The following is a 15,797-nucleotide window of genomic DNA, read 5'->3' as shown; positions in this document are numbered from 1 at the left end:
CAGTAAACATATTCTGCACTTAACTTACCCTGTGAAAACTACAAAATTGTATACTAAAATACAAGGGTTGAGGGCCAAACCCAGGACAGCATCAGAGCTGGACAGGGACATGAAAAGTACCACAATGAATTTACAGTGTATATTGCTGAGAAGAAATTATTGTATCACATGCCATTACAAACAGATGCATGACACAATGTTGATTTTCTTTTTTTTTTCCATGGCAGAATATTTTCTTTGACTTGCAATCCTTAAAGAAAAACTCTGAAAGGAAATTGTGTTAGTAGTTAACATAGTTTTACTACAAAAAACTTCATGTGATTAGCTCATGCCAGAATGGAAATGCCAGATTTTGCTGGTGAGAACTTGACTCTTTCATGGTGCTGCAGGAATTTGGGCAGCTGGTAGAAGGGCCTATAACCTTTTTCTCAGCAGCCTGCCTCAGTGGAATGGGATGGATATTCTGCAAGATCATCACTGTGGAAGTCTCTTGCTCCTCCTACTGCTGCTGTTTTTGATTTTTAATTATTATTTTTGTTTATTCTTTGAAACAGGATAATCCAGGCAACTGCTCTAGTAACTATGAAGTTTTATCATCCTTCATCTTTGGGTGCCTGATTAAGTATGACTCTGTGACTGGGATTTTAAATATCTAACTTGCTAGAAGCTTTCCCAATTATCTCAATTGCCTTTACCTGAGGAATGATTACTATTTCCAGGTGTACATCCTGTTGCCCACAGTTCCTCAGGTTTTCCTGACATCATTCTTACATTAATAGTCCTTATCAAGGCATACTATAGACTACCAACTATCCCACAGTGCCTCCTTAGTATATTGTAGCATTGACAGGGCTTCTACATGCATTTTCTAACTCTTCCACTTTTACTCCATTTTAGGAATATTCAGAAGCTTCATTTTTAATTAAAACCTTCAAATGATAGAAACTTTGCATTTGTATAGTGGAACACTTTCATTGCTATCCAAAGAAAGGTTCATATAATTTCTTCTCTGTTTATATAAACTATAAAAAAGTTACATGAAAAAGCTAGACAAAATGAAAAATGTTGTGTTCAGATAAAATTACCACAAAATATTTACAGTAAAACAAATAGTAAAATGTTACATTGTTTTGAATCTTCAGTTCCCTGGTCTAGTAGCTATTCTGGACATTACTCATTTGAAAAAAATTGAGGTAAATATGAAGAATCATTTTCAATTTCAAATGTATATCCTCTCACTCTCTTTTTAGGCAGAGAATGTTGCCTAAATTTTGTGCGGACACATCGAACTATCTGTTCCCAGATCTGTAGAAGTATTTTAGCATCTTAATAAATGCCTAACTTCTCATTTATGGAAGCAGGACCCAGGGTCCTAAGAAATTAACCTGAGTTTAATATTCTAGTTACACTTGAAAATATTGGCAGTCCCTTTTGATTGTAGGACAGGGCTTTCTTCCTTTATTTGAGCCTTAAATATGTATTTCTCATATGTGTGTGTGTTTATATATAGTCAGCTAAAATTAACCTTATTGTTTAGATTGAGAGCTGCATATAGACGTTATACATAGTGAAAGCACATACAAGCTATTGCATAGCAAAGAAACAATAAAAACAGTGATGGCCTATTTTCCTCCTTCATTAAAGCAGAGATTAATACTTACACTGATATCCCTGTTCTCCCTGATAAAATCCACAATGAAATACTAATAGCAATGTACTATTGAATAGACACTTGCAGATGTAAGCAATAGCTACTTAAGCCTAAGCAAACACTAGTGGATATTAATACTCAAGTCCAAAATTACCGAGAGGCATTCAGTGAGACTAATCTAGGAAATCCATACTGAATGTCCAGAAGGTATACTTTTGAGGAAGTAATCCCCTCTTTTGCTTTCTTTAGGAGTAAAAAAGAACCTGTCTCCCTCTGCTGGTTTTAGGGGGGAAAAATAATGTTTAGAAACTTAAAAAAAAAAAAAAAAAAAAAAAAAAAAAAAAAAAATCCTAGCTAAAATATTGATGTCAATTATCAAATGTTCTGGAATTAAGGCTTAAAACTTGTTCACTTTACATTCAGAGTCACCTTGAGAACATTAGAACTAATAGTTCAAACATAAATGAATCTTCCAGTTTTTCCTATATTTGGCAGCCTAATACTGGGATCTTAAGTATATGTGAATAATTTTCTTTCATGAGTAGGCTGAGTTAAAGTAGTATATTTTACTTCATATTTCACATTAAGCTGCTTCAAGCAAACAAAACTTGTCTGTACTTACTTATAGCCAGTAAGGCTTTTGAAGGCCCTATATACAAGATTTGGACAACTGCAGAGGCTTTCCTCGAATTGCATTGGGGCTGCGATGTTGAGGCTGGCTGATTGGGGGTCAGTGCTCTAGTCGGATCCCGAGCTGCCTGCCCCACCAAGCTGTGCGCCCCTGCAGTGCCCCAGGCCCCTACTGTGAAATCCCAGCTCTCCCCTGACCGCTCCACAAGGCAGTGAGAAGTCCGTCCATGCCCTATGTCAAGGAGAGCATATCTGCAGGATGGGGGTGAATTTTGTTTTACGGTCCCCACCCTGATGAACAAACACTTGGGAATTTCTTTTTTAAAATGTTTGTCCTGCACAAAGTAGGAACCAAACTGCAACAGAGCTTAATTTTAGAGTTCTACTAAACCAAGTTTAGTAAACCAACCTTGTTTTGAATCTTCAGTTCCCTGGTCTAGCAGCTCTAAGCAAGGCGGCAGAATGTCAAGGATCTAACCACCACTTGTTTCTGTACTGTGTATGCGTACTGGTGTCTAGTGAGGTTTTTGTCCTTGGTACGATATGCTCTGTCCTCCTAGTTTCAGAGGAAACACATTTGTCCTTTAATAATCCATGTGCTCTGCTAACAATTTCTCATTCATGAAAAGTACCCTTTAACAATAGACATTGAGTTTATTCCTCCCAATTAATTAAAGGCAAGTAGCAATTCCAATAGTACAATTAAGGCATTGATCTATTAAATTGGAAGGCTTACATAAATGTATCTTAGGTTGAGAAGAAAATTAAGGCAGTTAAAGATTTTTACTTTCCTTGTTATAGCCACCAAAACACATTTGTTATATTGTTACATATAGCTGTCCTTTTGAGCTTGGTATACATCAAGCTTCATATCCTAAGTGGTGTTCTAAAAAGCATCGGCTAGCTGCAGTTTATCAAACTTACAGTTAATACCAGTATTTGTATAGTTAGTTACACAAGTTTATTTGACTTTAGCATAAGTTGTTTTAGCATTCTTCTGTGAAATCTGGTCCGAGTATCAGGGATAGTGAGCACAGCACTTGCTTTACCAAATACAAGAAAAAAATCTCTCATCTGTAATATACAATTTAAATTGTACTTAAAATGTCACTTAATACAATTATATGGATTTTTTACTGCTGCCTGTCTGCAACACATGCTACATATTGTTCTTACAAAATATATCTTTACCAAAAATCTGAAAACTTTCAGAGCAGCTATGGTATTTGGTCAGTGCGTCACAGATAGCCTATGTAGTGACAAGGGAGTGAGACTGCTGAGACACAAGTTGTGCATTGTATTTACATGGGCATACTACTTCCTGTATAAAAAATACTTTAAAACTGACGTCATGTTTTCATGTGGGAATGTGTAACTTGTAATTATCCATTCATAAGCAAGTCTGCAGGCTATGTCATTGTTCCTTTCATCAACTCAACTAACTATGGGATAGTACCATTTTTTACTTATAAGTTGGGCTTCTAATGCCAAGTAGTTACCTCTCCAGAAGCAGAACTATTTTGCCTACCCATCAGTAAAATTGAAGCTATGGAGAATGCTACTTGGAGGCTGATACACAAATGCTCGTTCTAAAAGCTGGATGGCACCGCTTCTGGAGAGTGCACAAACACTGGTATATATTTAATGTGAATGTAGCTAGAAGCTATGAAAGCAGAGGCAAAAATATTGGTCTTAGAGTCACTCTTCAGAGTAAGGGGTGAAAGCAAAGGAAGAAATAACATTCATTTTGTATTTAGTGTGATATAAGGAAATCGGTACCTATATAATATAAAGCACCTTAAAAATATTTAGGAAAAATTAGAATTGGTAAGATATCAGTAAAAATAATGGGCTGAAATTATTCAAATATATGCTTAATATCAGGAAAATTACCGGACTATAAGGAAATAGTTTTGAAGGAAAGTCACAGAAGCTCCTTACAGTAAGACTTATCATAAGACTGGTAGACAGATTTGGCAATAGTGTAATGAAAATAGTTCTGCACTAAGTAGAAGGAATCAAATGATCTTTTGTCTCAGCTTTTATGATTCATATTTCTCCCTGTCATGTATTGGCTAATATTATTATGAGGGATGTTAGTCAATCAAATGGTCATGCATCTTGTTGAAACTGTTGGATAGGGTAGCAGACTTTTATTTAGGCTGAGCAGATTGATGCTCCTTTGTTTAGTGATGGGTGAAACCAAGAAAAAAGGCTGTCCAAGGGCTAAACCCTGTGATCAGTGACAAGGAAATGTAATCCAGAGCAATTTCATATGACCCTCCTGTGAGAGGAAAAGCAGCACAGAGCACAATAGAAAAGATGGCTGGGAAACGTAACAGCCAGGAGGAAAAAAAAACCTTAAAATGCGGTCCTAAAAGAAGGTGTGTTTTATAGGCTGCTTTCTAGAAAGAATCCTAGATCTTGAGGGCAAAGTGGCTGTTCTCTGTTGATATTCCATTCTGTGTTCAAGAACCAGAATTTTATGCTTATTGATTGTAAATAATGGAATGGTACTAGCTAGCATTAATTTCTCCTCTTAATAACTGGCAACCTGAAAGTGTCCTAACAGCTTAGGTCAGTAAGTTAGTAAGAGCTTTGCTAGTGCTTTTTGTCTGTATGGTTAAAAGGATTGTGCCTATGATCCTTCTGCAGGAATGCATTCTGTATCAGCCCTCCAAGCCTTGATTGCCCTTACTGAAGTCACCTGCAAGGCTTTCATTGACTTCAGTAATGCTAGATCAGGATTTGCCCTATAGAAAAGGGTTAGATGCTAAAATGGTGGATATGTATATAAAGAATCACATAGAAAATGTCACTGACAGCAGTATTTATAACTTATTAAGCTATTCATATTGTAGTATCCAAACTGATGCTTTAATGTGTTTTTGTGCATTTTATATTTTTCAGATCTTCAGTGTATTAAAATGACTGAATAAAATACCAATAGTCATAAACCAAATCATCCAGTTATTGTAAGTAGTATTCTCTGAAGTGGGAGCAATATAAGGTTATTCTCTCTGGAATTCTTTTGCCTCTAGATTAAAAATCATCGAGTTACTTTTAAATGCCTATTACAGCTTTTAATTTGATCTTATGAAAGGCCCAATGTCTAAGCTTTGCATAAAATCCCACATGTAATACTTCTGGATCTATTCAAAGCCTTGTCTTCTCTTGGAGCTATTCTGAAGGTCAAACCGAAATACTGTCTTTTGGAAATGTGCTGATGGTTTCAGGAGCTTTGCAGTCGCAAATAGCTGTCTGCTGGGGATGGCGAAGCAGCTTCTGAAGTTTGTATTAAGGAAAATTCCGCTGAAGAGGACGGGATGTTCCCAGTCGCTGCAGTCGTCAGCTGGCAAATGACAAAAATACTCATGTCTGCAGCTGCACCCCGGTGCCCCCGGGCCCGTCTCCCTGACGTCCGCCCAGACCTCGTCCCCTGCGGGCCCCCCTCCCTCCCGTTGGGCCCGGCCGCCGGGAAGGGCACTTCGCGGGTGGTGCCCGTTCCCGTAACGCGGCGCGTTCCTCCCGCCGTCAGGTGATAGGCGGAGGAAATGACGGAGCGGCCCCCGCGGCCGCTCACCCTCGGCGGAGGCGGCCGTTCCCTCCGCTGGCCGCCCCCACCCCTGGCGGGGGGAGAAGCGCCCCGCGAGCCCCCAGCGGCCGTCACGGGCGGGCCGCGGCCTCCCCCGCGGCCGTTAACGGTCGCGTTGCCGGCGCAGCACCCCAGCGGCATCTCCCCGGGGGGGGAGGGGGCGTCGCCCCCGGGCCCACAGCGGTGCCAGGAGCGGGGCCGTTGCCCCGGTGAGGCGGCGCCCGCCCTCCCGCCGGCGTGGCCGCGCCGGGCAGGGTTCAAGTGATGCGGGAGCCGCTGCCGGCCGCCAGCCGGGGCCGCGCCCCGCCCCTCGCGCGCCCCGCCCTCCCCCCCTCCCGCGCGAGCGCGGCGGGTCGCGGCCGGAAGTGAGCGCACGGCGGCGGCGGTTAAGCGGCGGGAGGGGGCTGCGCGGAGCCCGGCGCGCGGTCCCGGCGGCGGCGGCAGGGCAGCGGGATGGCCGTTGCCGCGGGACGGCGGCGGCGTTGCGAGGTAGGTGCTGGGGCGGCGGGCTGGGGCGCTGCTCGGTCCCTCAGCTCCCGTCCCTTCCCCCCCCCCCCCCCCGGCGCCTTCCCTTAGGGGCTGCCGCGGCGGGACGCTCGGCCTCGGCGGGCTCTTCCCGGCCGGGCGGACCCGGGGGCGGCCGGGGAGCCGCGCGGCACCTGCGAGCGGCGGGGGCGGCCGGGCCGGGCCGGGCCCGTGCGAGGCGCCCCCGCCTCTTCGCTGCCCGGTTTGTGCGGGCTCCGGCGAGCCTGCAGGCGGCGGCTGGTCAGCCGCCTCGGTGACGCGCGTTGCGGGAGCCGCTGGGGCAGCGCCTGACCCGGCTCCGCCGTTGCGAGGTCCCTAGAGTGGCAGCTCGTGGTCTTTAGCGCTGCCCCTTTCGAGGATGCTCTTTTTTTAACAGCTAAGCGTGAAATTTGGGGAGGGGGGTAGCTGCCACCGGGCGTGCAGCGCGAGGGACCCGCGCCGGGGGCTCGTCTGTCCCCGCCGAGGCCGCGGAGCTTTCGCTGTGCTCTATTCCGCTTCTCCTCGGCGCCCTGAGCGCGTTGGCTAACCTGCTGCTGCTGTGCGACGCCGTGCTCCCAGAGAAGGGGGGTGGTGTCGTGCTCAACCCGCTCTGCTGTCCGCTCTAGGAGCTTTTTAGATGTTAGCGGTAATATACGGAAACATGCAGCCGGCATACTGTGCTTAACTTCCAGCCAGTTTGTTATTTGGCACCAATGCCATGAAAAGAACAGATATACCTGCATCTTATAGTAAGTAACTTCCCCCAAACAGCTGTGCTGTTCTTGGGAAAGGGAAGAGAATAAAGTAGTAAGAAGAGGCACTGAAAAAGAAGAACTTTGAAGAAAAGAAAGATTCTGATATCGTTCCTAATCGTTGTATTCTTCATTGCAAATGTCCCTGACCACAGTGAAATTAAGCTGAAATTGGGGGAGGGGAGATATGCAGAGAAGGTTTTAAATAACAGCTTTGCTTGTTTAATGTAAATCTCTTTCTGAATAGAACTGAACATTCAAGAAACATCCTGTGATATTTGTAAAAGATGTATTTAGAATATAAACTGCATTCAAGAGCATCATACTGATGGATATTGCCTAAAGAATCCAAAAGAGATGGAGAAACTGTGGGGAGAGGGAGAAATGAAATAACGGGCTAACAAAAGTATTCTGTTAGTTGTTTTTGTTAGCTTGGAATGCAGTGGTGAATGCAGCCGTGTCCTTCATTCCTCTAACACTTCAGTGCCTAGAATGGCCCTGGAAAGAAGTTTTTTTTATTGGTCTGGGAAGAAGAGAAGCTGGTTAAATGGATTTAATTTATTGCATTTGCAGGAAAAGGGGACTACAATAGCCACCAAATTTGGAGGAAAAAAATTTAAACTGAAGCAAAACTAACAAGAATAAGTGGACAATGAAAGGAAGCTGAACGTAAGATAAAGGCAGTGGGAGAAAGTCAGCACAGGGAGAAGTAAAGAAACAAATACTTTGAGATTAGGTAGCCTTTTGTTGAATAAATTAATAAGTATTTAGAGTCCCCTCCTCTTAAATGTACTGTATTTGAAACTTCTTTACATAGAGATGCTTCCATGTAAGAATAGATAGGAGGTCTCAAGACACATTAAAAAACAATTCATTTTTCCTGGTTGATTTAATAAATAAACTTGTGATACTTAATTACAGTGTAACAGTAATACTGATTCTGAAATTTGATGAGGTTCCTGATCACTTCCTTTCAGGTTATTTGGTTGTCATTAAGAACTCAAATGTGACGGTTTGCCTGTGCAGATGATTGGGGTACATAAATGTAAATTGGTGATTTAGTTATTTTTGTCTTTTGGAGTGGCTTTTTCTGTAACTACTAAGAAAACAGAATGCCTTAAATGGAAAATGGTGTCTTTCAAATCTTAAATTAAAAAAATCTTATCTGAATCTGTGTTCTTCTTAAACTCAGTACACTTCTTAAACTCAAACATCAAACTTGACAGTATTCCTTATCCTGTATTGCTATTATAACTTTGTTTCTGCTGTCTAGCAGGAGAAACGTGGATTAAAACTGTTTAGAAAAAAAAGATGCTGAGGTGATGTTCTGGGTTTTTTGTTGCGTCAAGTTTTGGTGTCTCAGACCAGTATTGGTCTATCTAGAAAAATAAATTCGCTTAGAGCAGGACTCCTTATTGTATATTTTTAAAATCTTGAACAATCTTAATGATATTTTATGTAGGCTTTAAAAAATGTAGTAAAATGGCATTGATGAGTACAATGCTATAAGCATAACATTAGCGTGACTAGAATCCATAAAATATAATGAGGTTTAAGATCAGCCTTAACATTTAAATAAAAATCTACCGCTTTTATTTTAGAATGATTGCCTTTGGTGTCCATGGTTAGTGGTAAGAATGGTACAGTAAACTTAAAAATGAGAATGTACTACAAAAGTAAATTGTTTGCTTCATGGAAGTGTAACTGTAAATAGATTCTTCTAAGTAGAGGATATGATGTATAATTACTTACCAGAACTTGAGTTCAGTTTTTATCAGTAACAGTAACATCAGTCATCTAACAGAGTACAGTACACATTGAAACCCTTTGTACGTATGTGGAAAGGTTGCTGTGATGTCAGTTTTTGCAGAAGAATGCAGAAGTTGATTCTAGACTGGGAAAGTAAGCGAAGGAGGAAATGTTTTCTAAGCATACCAGTAATGATAAACCTCACTTACTCTATCAATGATTCAGCATAACTTTTTTCCTCAAAGCTTGCATAAAAAAAAAAAAAAAGAAATACTACTTTGATATATACTTTTTTTTAAGGAGGGATGCAACTTGAAATCTCTTACTCTAGTTTGTTCCAAATAGTTGTCTCTTGAGAGTGTTTTGTAAATAGTGAGAGAAGGCACACTTCCATATTTCATGGAGTTTACAATTTTCAGGCATTTGGCATTAAAGTTATAGACATAAAATGTGTTACACTGATCCATTAACAAAAAATAGGAAACTTAAAATATGCAGCATTTGAGGACTTCATGGTGTTTGTGTCACTAGTTTGCATCCAGAGGTCAGTTGTTGCTTATGACCTAGAAATAATATGGTCCACATTGAGTTTGTAGCTTATACGTTTCAGTACCGCAGTTGGCATTTTTGTTAGTAGTTGAGGCAGAGGCACTGAGAACAGATAATCAGTAACTGATGTGCTCTTGTCCTTAGGTTGTAGTCACTGCAAAAAAGCACAGGGTGGTCACAGTGCTGAGGTGGTGTTCCAGGGTAGATGCTAAAAGTTTACGTGAATTCAGCATGCGACTGAACAAATTCTTGGAGGAAAAAATCCATTGGGGGTATTAAATATTACAGAAGTTACCTCGGGATTTGGAAAGGCCTTGGGCTGCAGATTAGTGGAGACTGAGAGGGTATTGTGGGGAAGTATCATTATAGGCTTGCTATGGTTCAGCTTTTTTCCTAAACATTTCTGGAGCCACCCTTAGGGAAAGGATAAGGGCTGGATGAACCTTTGGTCTGACTCGCTACAGCCATCATGTTCAGTTTTCCACCAGTGGTTAAAAACATATCTAGATAAAGAGAGATCTGATTCTACACATTAAGTATTTAATATTTTCTAATGTGTAAAGCTAAAAGGTATGTGTAAATGGTGCACTTCCTCTGTCAGTTAATAGTCAACAATTCTTGCTTTTGTAAATGCTAGCTTTGTGACTGAGAAGCATCTGCTGATTGTAAATGAAACTGTGTAGGTTTCCTGCCTGAGGGGAAACCTCTCTGTTGAAGCAAGTGGTAGAAATAATTTGACTACTACAGCAGAATTGTTTGATTAGACTGGTAGGTCTTAGCTGGTACAGTGATATGCACAGAGTTAAATCTGTGACAGAGCTGTGTTGATATGATCTTCTCTCCCTGTGCTACTGATGTTTTGGATGTATTATGTTGAAGGTGTATACTGCATACTACTATAGCATCAAGGAATAGGATAGGATCTTCAGGGGGTTTTGCTTTCACCTCCCTCTGTTAATAGCCACTGTACCTTGCATCATAACCTTCCTGCGTTTTGCTGCATATTGGATGATTGATGATATTAGGAGGATATTTGTAGGGTTAGCTTCAGGCATATAACTTAAGAAAACTTAGGTACTTGTCACGGTTGTCTTTATACAGTGTAGAGTGTTAACTGACTATATCAAAGGTGTTGGGCATCTCCATTCAGATAATCAAAATAGATAGTACTAACCTTTTTTCCCTCTTTTTTCTTCTCTGTACTCTCCTTCTTCTAAAGACTTTTTATATTTTTGATTGAATCAGATATTTAATTTGTTGAAACCTTGTCTGTACCTTCAGATCAGTATCACTAGTATTGGGACTTACGGAAGTGCTGGTACAGATGGAGGCTGTAGGTTGTCACTCTACTGTGAGCAGGCCAGTGCTGCATGAACAACCAAGATTTGTCTGTAATAGTGCTGTCACTGATAGGAAATGTTAGCAAAGATGTTCTAGTTATAGACCAGGAGCAAACATTATCCCTTAAGGATCTCTGCAACCACAGAGCTAGCTAGGAGTTTGGCTGCTGCAATGGCAGGCATGAGATAAAGGTTAGTAAAAGAAAAGTAGCCTTTTTAAAGGAGGAGCTCTGCTGAAGAGACCGGGGGTCTCGGTAGACAGTGGTTGTGCAGTCTCTGTCCTCGCAGGTCTGTCAAGAGCTGCCTGGATAAAGCTGTGAGCACCCTTGTCTGATCTCATAATTGACCTTACTTTGAGCAGGAGGTTGGACTGCAGACCCTCCTGAGGTCCCGTCCAGCCTTAATTATTCTATGAATGGTATTTCAGAACGATTTTTTTTTTTTTTTGGCAAATGATGGACTAATAAGCAAATTATTCAGCTGGGGAAACAAAATATTTGGGTCACTGGCATTGTTGGGTTTTTTTTTTAAAAAGAAAAAAGCCTAGAACAGTAGCATGGCTAATGTTGATTTTGTGTGGAATATTTTGCATTGCATGTGGATTTTCAAGTGCCATTTGAAAAGAGAAGTTGATGGAAAGCATGAAAAACATAGGGGTGACATGGAGAAAAGTACAGCTTTAGAGGTGTTTGAAAAGCAAGAGAACCAGTAAAAAGTTCTTTAAGAACTTTTAGTGAACTTCAGAAATAAACAGGAGGGGATATGAAAGCATTATCCTGCAAGGAGAAACACTGCAACAGAACCAAAATTCTTCGCCTTTGTCAAACAATGCTGGTAATAGGCTTGGCTGCAGGCAATGGAAAGAATCCTGGCCAAGTGCATTGGAGTGAAACAGCCTGAGATGCCATCAGTTTCATTATTGCTTTTTCTGGTACCCACATCCAGAAAATACTGTGCAGGAACAGAACTTGCAGGTGTGCTGTCAGAGAGCTGGGAACATAATAGGGGAAAAATACTGAAGTGTAGAGGTTTGTGAGTAGTTCTACATGAGATGAAACTGATGTCAAGTTTCCTGTGGATTTGTCTTCAGCTGATAGGATTTAAAGAATTTTTGCTGTGATTTGAGCATTTGTAAATATTATTTGTGCAATAAATTTGTAGTGTGCAATAATATGAGCTTATGCCACTGTTTTCTTCAGCTGTGACACCCAATTTCTTGGCTGTCTTGGGTTGCTTGTTTTTATGAAACTTAATGGAATTTAATTATCTTTAAGACTTCTATCCCTTTAGCAGACTTAGCTGAAATGGTGATTGGGCTCAAAAGTTGAGGGGAAGGGTAGGATATAGCAGCACAAATATGCTAAAGAAGCTTGCAAGTGTACTGTACGAAATTCATGTGTATCTGCATCTGCTGGTGGATTAGTATGCAGTGGCTAATGGTGTGGACCACTGGTTCAAGAAGGGGAACAGTACTTTGTGGTGTGGAAAACAGATGATGTGCAGGTAAATACAACTGCCTGGAAAGCTGTGACTAATGCTTCCGTCCTTTGTCCTCCTTGGAACATTGATCCAAGATCAAGATTCTACAGTTACAAAGCATGACATATTTAGTAAGTCTTCTGTATAGTATTTTGGATGAAAATTCATGTAAATGGAGGAGTTGTAAGCATTTCTATAAGCATGAAAACTGCTGAGACGAGATTTTTTCAGTGGAATTGTTGCCAATATTGAAAGATCTTAAAGCATTCCTGGAGACTTCCTGTTCTAGTCCTGGAAACACCCTGTTCTTACCCATTTCAAAATCAGATGCTTTATGTGATGAAACTTTAATTTTTGGATGTAAATGGATCTTTATAATCAAAGTTAAGAGGTGCAGTTACTCGTCTAGGTACAGCTGCTTGGGTATTATTTAGAAGCTAGCCTGGCTGACTTGAACAAAACAGAAAGGAGTGCTGGTTTGGAGTTCACACTCAAATAAAAATCGTATCTTTAGATAAATTTGGACTTCTTAGTTTGTTTTTTGGAAGATTGTTTAGAAATCAGCTGAAGTGGATTCTGTTTTTCAGTTAATTGTTTTAATCTCTGCTTTAAGAAGGCATTTTCTAATTTTGCTAAAATGACCGGATTAAAGAAGCTACCAAGTTTTAGTGGAAAGATAATAGACTAGAACTATAGCTGAAACATTAACCTTTCAGGACTATTTGTGTACATATTATTGAAAAGCTCCCAGTTTAAGCCTAACAGTATATTAAAAAATGAGCTTTTATTCTTATGAAGGACTGAAACACTCAGATTTATATTCAAGGACTTATAAAGCTGAAGTGTCTGTAAATAAGAATAACCATTTCTCAACAGATATATCTGCAGCACTTAAAAGGAGTCCTTCCAATTTAAAATAGAAATGAGAAAATACTGACTTTTAAAGTATTTTTGACTTTAAAATCAGTTGCTATTAACATATACAATCTTTTTAAAAGAGGTCAATCTGATTATATGCTTATTGTTTAGATGGTTTATCTGGCTTTCAGAGCGTCTCTAACAAATAAACAGTTCACGCACTGTGTGGAGATTACAAATCTAAAAGGGAAAAAAATCAAGCTGTTGGGAAAAGCAATAAACCATGTAATACCAGTCATGATTGATGTACAAGCTGTTACACAACTGAAGAATATGCGTGTTTTTTTCCTAGTGTGTTTTAAGGTACCTGGAAATAATTATTTCAATAGTTGTATAGGAGGGGTAAACCTTTGTAAACTGACTTGGCAGTTTTTCAAGAAATAGAATATCTAGTACATTAGTTGCGGAGTCTGTGTGTGAGTGAATTTTAAAAGCCCTTTGTTCTTTCAAAGCGTTACTGGGATGATTGCTGCTTTTCTTTATCTTCTTGTTTTCAGCCACTTCACCCATAGTGATTACACCTGTGGAATCTCCTGTCGGTTAATGTGTTGTCATACTTGCTTCTCTCTCTCTCTCTCTTTTTTTTTTTTTTTTTTAATGCCTATTCTAATTTGGTAGGTCTATAAGTGACTCTCATCTGACTTGCTCATGACTTGACTTGTTGAAGTATCTGTTCAGGTGTTTCTCAATTTGTAGCAATCTGTGAATCCATCTGGCAGAGGAAGCTTTTGAACATCAAAGTTTTTTATTTCTTCCTAAGGAGTTTTCCTTGTGTGTCAAATATTTTACTGTGAATTCCTTTCCAGATGATTAGTACTTTCCATAGTATGCCACTGCTATCTTATTTCACTAAATTTTTTTCTGTCATCCCATAAAACTGCTACCATCTCTGGTATGTGGGCAAGATTTGCTGGTTCCTTAATTATTATTTGATGTAAGGCAAATGCTTTGAATCCGTTTTTAATTAACAGTAAAATAACCACAGGGAGTTATATTGAAAAATTGCATTTGTTTTGAGGAAATTCTAGCTCCTGTATGTCAAGGCATTACTTTGCAAGGAATGCAGGAAATGGTCTGACATGTTATCATTGCTTCTGTGTTTCGTACTGAAGTTCTAGGGAGTTGATGTGCACTGATTTGTGATAGCTATAAAATACTTATTGAGAATGAATTGCCAAATAATATGAACTCTATGCTTGTTTAGCACTAGAACAGATTATAAATAGAGTTCTAAATTGAAAGTTTTTTTGGAAAAGAAAATTGTTGTGCAGCTCTGTTTAAGTAGAGAAGAATGTTAACATGTATGTGAGCAGGTGGTGAGATTACCTCTATTTGAGGTAGCAGGATTTATCGCTAATAAAGACATCCCTTGGTCATTAAGATAGGGAACTAATTTAGTTTTTGAGAGTCTTTGTCCCAGTAGACATGTAATATTTTCTATTGATTTTTCTGATGTTTCTTACCAAAAATCTATAAATTCCTCCTGAGTAAAAATTGCTTAATAGTTAGATTTTTATATGTTTGCCAGAGGAGTACCTGTGTAAATACTTTTTGCTTTTATGTAAGCCTCTGTAACCCAAACTCTATTTTGGAATGAATTTCCATCCGCACTTAGTGGCTTTGATCTGAAGGAGATTGCCAGACATTTTGCTGTTTCTTAGTTCTTGGTGTTAATAAAGTTTTGCTGCTGCTACTTATTTAAAAGAAAAAAAACCAGACAAAACCCAGCATTTTCCCCTTTTAAAATAAGGAGTGATGAGCATTACTCAATTAAAAATTACAAAGCAATGCACAGGTACAAAACTGAGCAAATTAATTTTAGATGCTGTAGATACATGTATTCAAAGTTGCTACTAAAGACATGTTAAGGAAAATTCTGCTAGATTGGAGCTAGGGAAAGATGTGTGCAGATTTGTGCCTTATTACATCTAATCGAATACATACAGAAAATATTGTCTAAAGTTACTAGATCTCATTGCAAGAGATTACCTTTAATCAAGACTGTAGCTAAATCAGGTGGCTGAGTTTTTTAGACCTGCTTTTATAGAAATCTTCAAGGAGGTAATATCAGCAAATTACTGCTGAAACAGTGTGAGCATAATTGACATTATAGAAAGTATGCCTGTTTTATTTTAAATTTAGGGAAAGTAAGTGATTTGGAGATGTTTTATCGCTTTCAAAGTTCTGTTGGAATCCCTTCAGTTGTTTCTGTGCCTTTAAAAAAGGAGCGGGGGCAGAAGCATTTGACAAGTGACAAGTTCTGTAAGTATTTGGAGAGACTGTGCTTTTGAGAGTAAAACAGATTGACAGCTGGAAAAGTAATTTTACTGTTGCTCACAGTGGTGTGTGCAGTAGCTGAGATGAGAACAATCTCAACTCTTTCAGGATTACTTCTAGGACTGCAATTCTGATGACTTCTAGTTGTTGCAAACTTCTGATGAATTCTTAATGTACCATCAGCAGTGGTCCACGTCTCTGTTTTTTCCAGTTTCTGCGATTTGAATTGAAACACGTTGTTCTGAGTGTTTGAGAGGAGCTCCACGCTGTTCTTGCAAGTGGAGTGTGCCCTTCTCTTTGCAGGTGTTGCAAAAGCTTAAATTCGGCTAACTGTCTGCCTTTGAATTCAGGTG

At 39.8% G+C, this 15,797-nt stretch overlaps 1 protein-coding gene and 1 long non-coding RNA gene across 20 annotated transcripts in view; one reads left to right on the top strand and one right to left on the bottom strand.

Moving 5' to 3' along the window:
- PIK3C2A (phosphatidylinositol-4-phosphate 3-kinase catalytic subunit type 2 alpha) overlaps positions 1-15,797 on the top strand; it is an 82,073-nt gene that overhangs the window by 14,950 nt on the left and 51,326 nt on the right. For 15 of the 19 annotated variants that reach the window (XM_064513099.1, XM_064513093.1, XM_064513096.1 and 12 more), the window contains one exon: positions 228-5,256. The exons of 1 other annotated variant lie outside the window; for it this stretch is intronic. The gene's annotated coding sequence lies outside the window, so the exon portion shown is untranslated. Of the gene's footprint in view, positions 1-227; positions 5,257-6,195; positions 6,366-15,797 lie in introns of those variants that run through there. 3 more of the 19 variants (XM_026104469.2, XM_026104465.2, XM_064513100.1) reach the window with 2 other exon arrangements.
- On the bottom strand, positions 2,916-6,189 carry LOC135328524 (uncharacterized). The gene is made up of 2 exons (XR_010389516.1): positions 5,865-6,189; positions 2,916-5,633 (listed from the first exon to the last, which is right to left on the bottom strand). It is a non-coding gene; the product is annotated as an uncharacterized LOC135328524 (long non-coding RNA).

The sequence above is a fragment of the Dromaius novaehollandiae genome, chromosome 5 (genome assembly GCF_036370855.1).
Source record: "Dromaius novaehollandiae isolate bDroNov1 chromosome 5, bDroNov1.hap1, whole genome shotgun sequence".
Lineage (NCBI taxonomy): Eukaryota > Metazoa > Chordata > Aves > Casuariiformes > Dromaiidae > Dromaius > Dromaius novaehollandiae.
The sequence above is the reverse complement of the archived record's forward strand: the minus strand, read 5'-3'. Positions and strand labels throughout refer to the sequence as shown.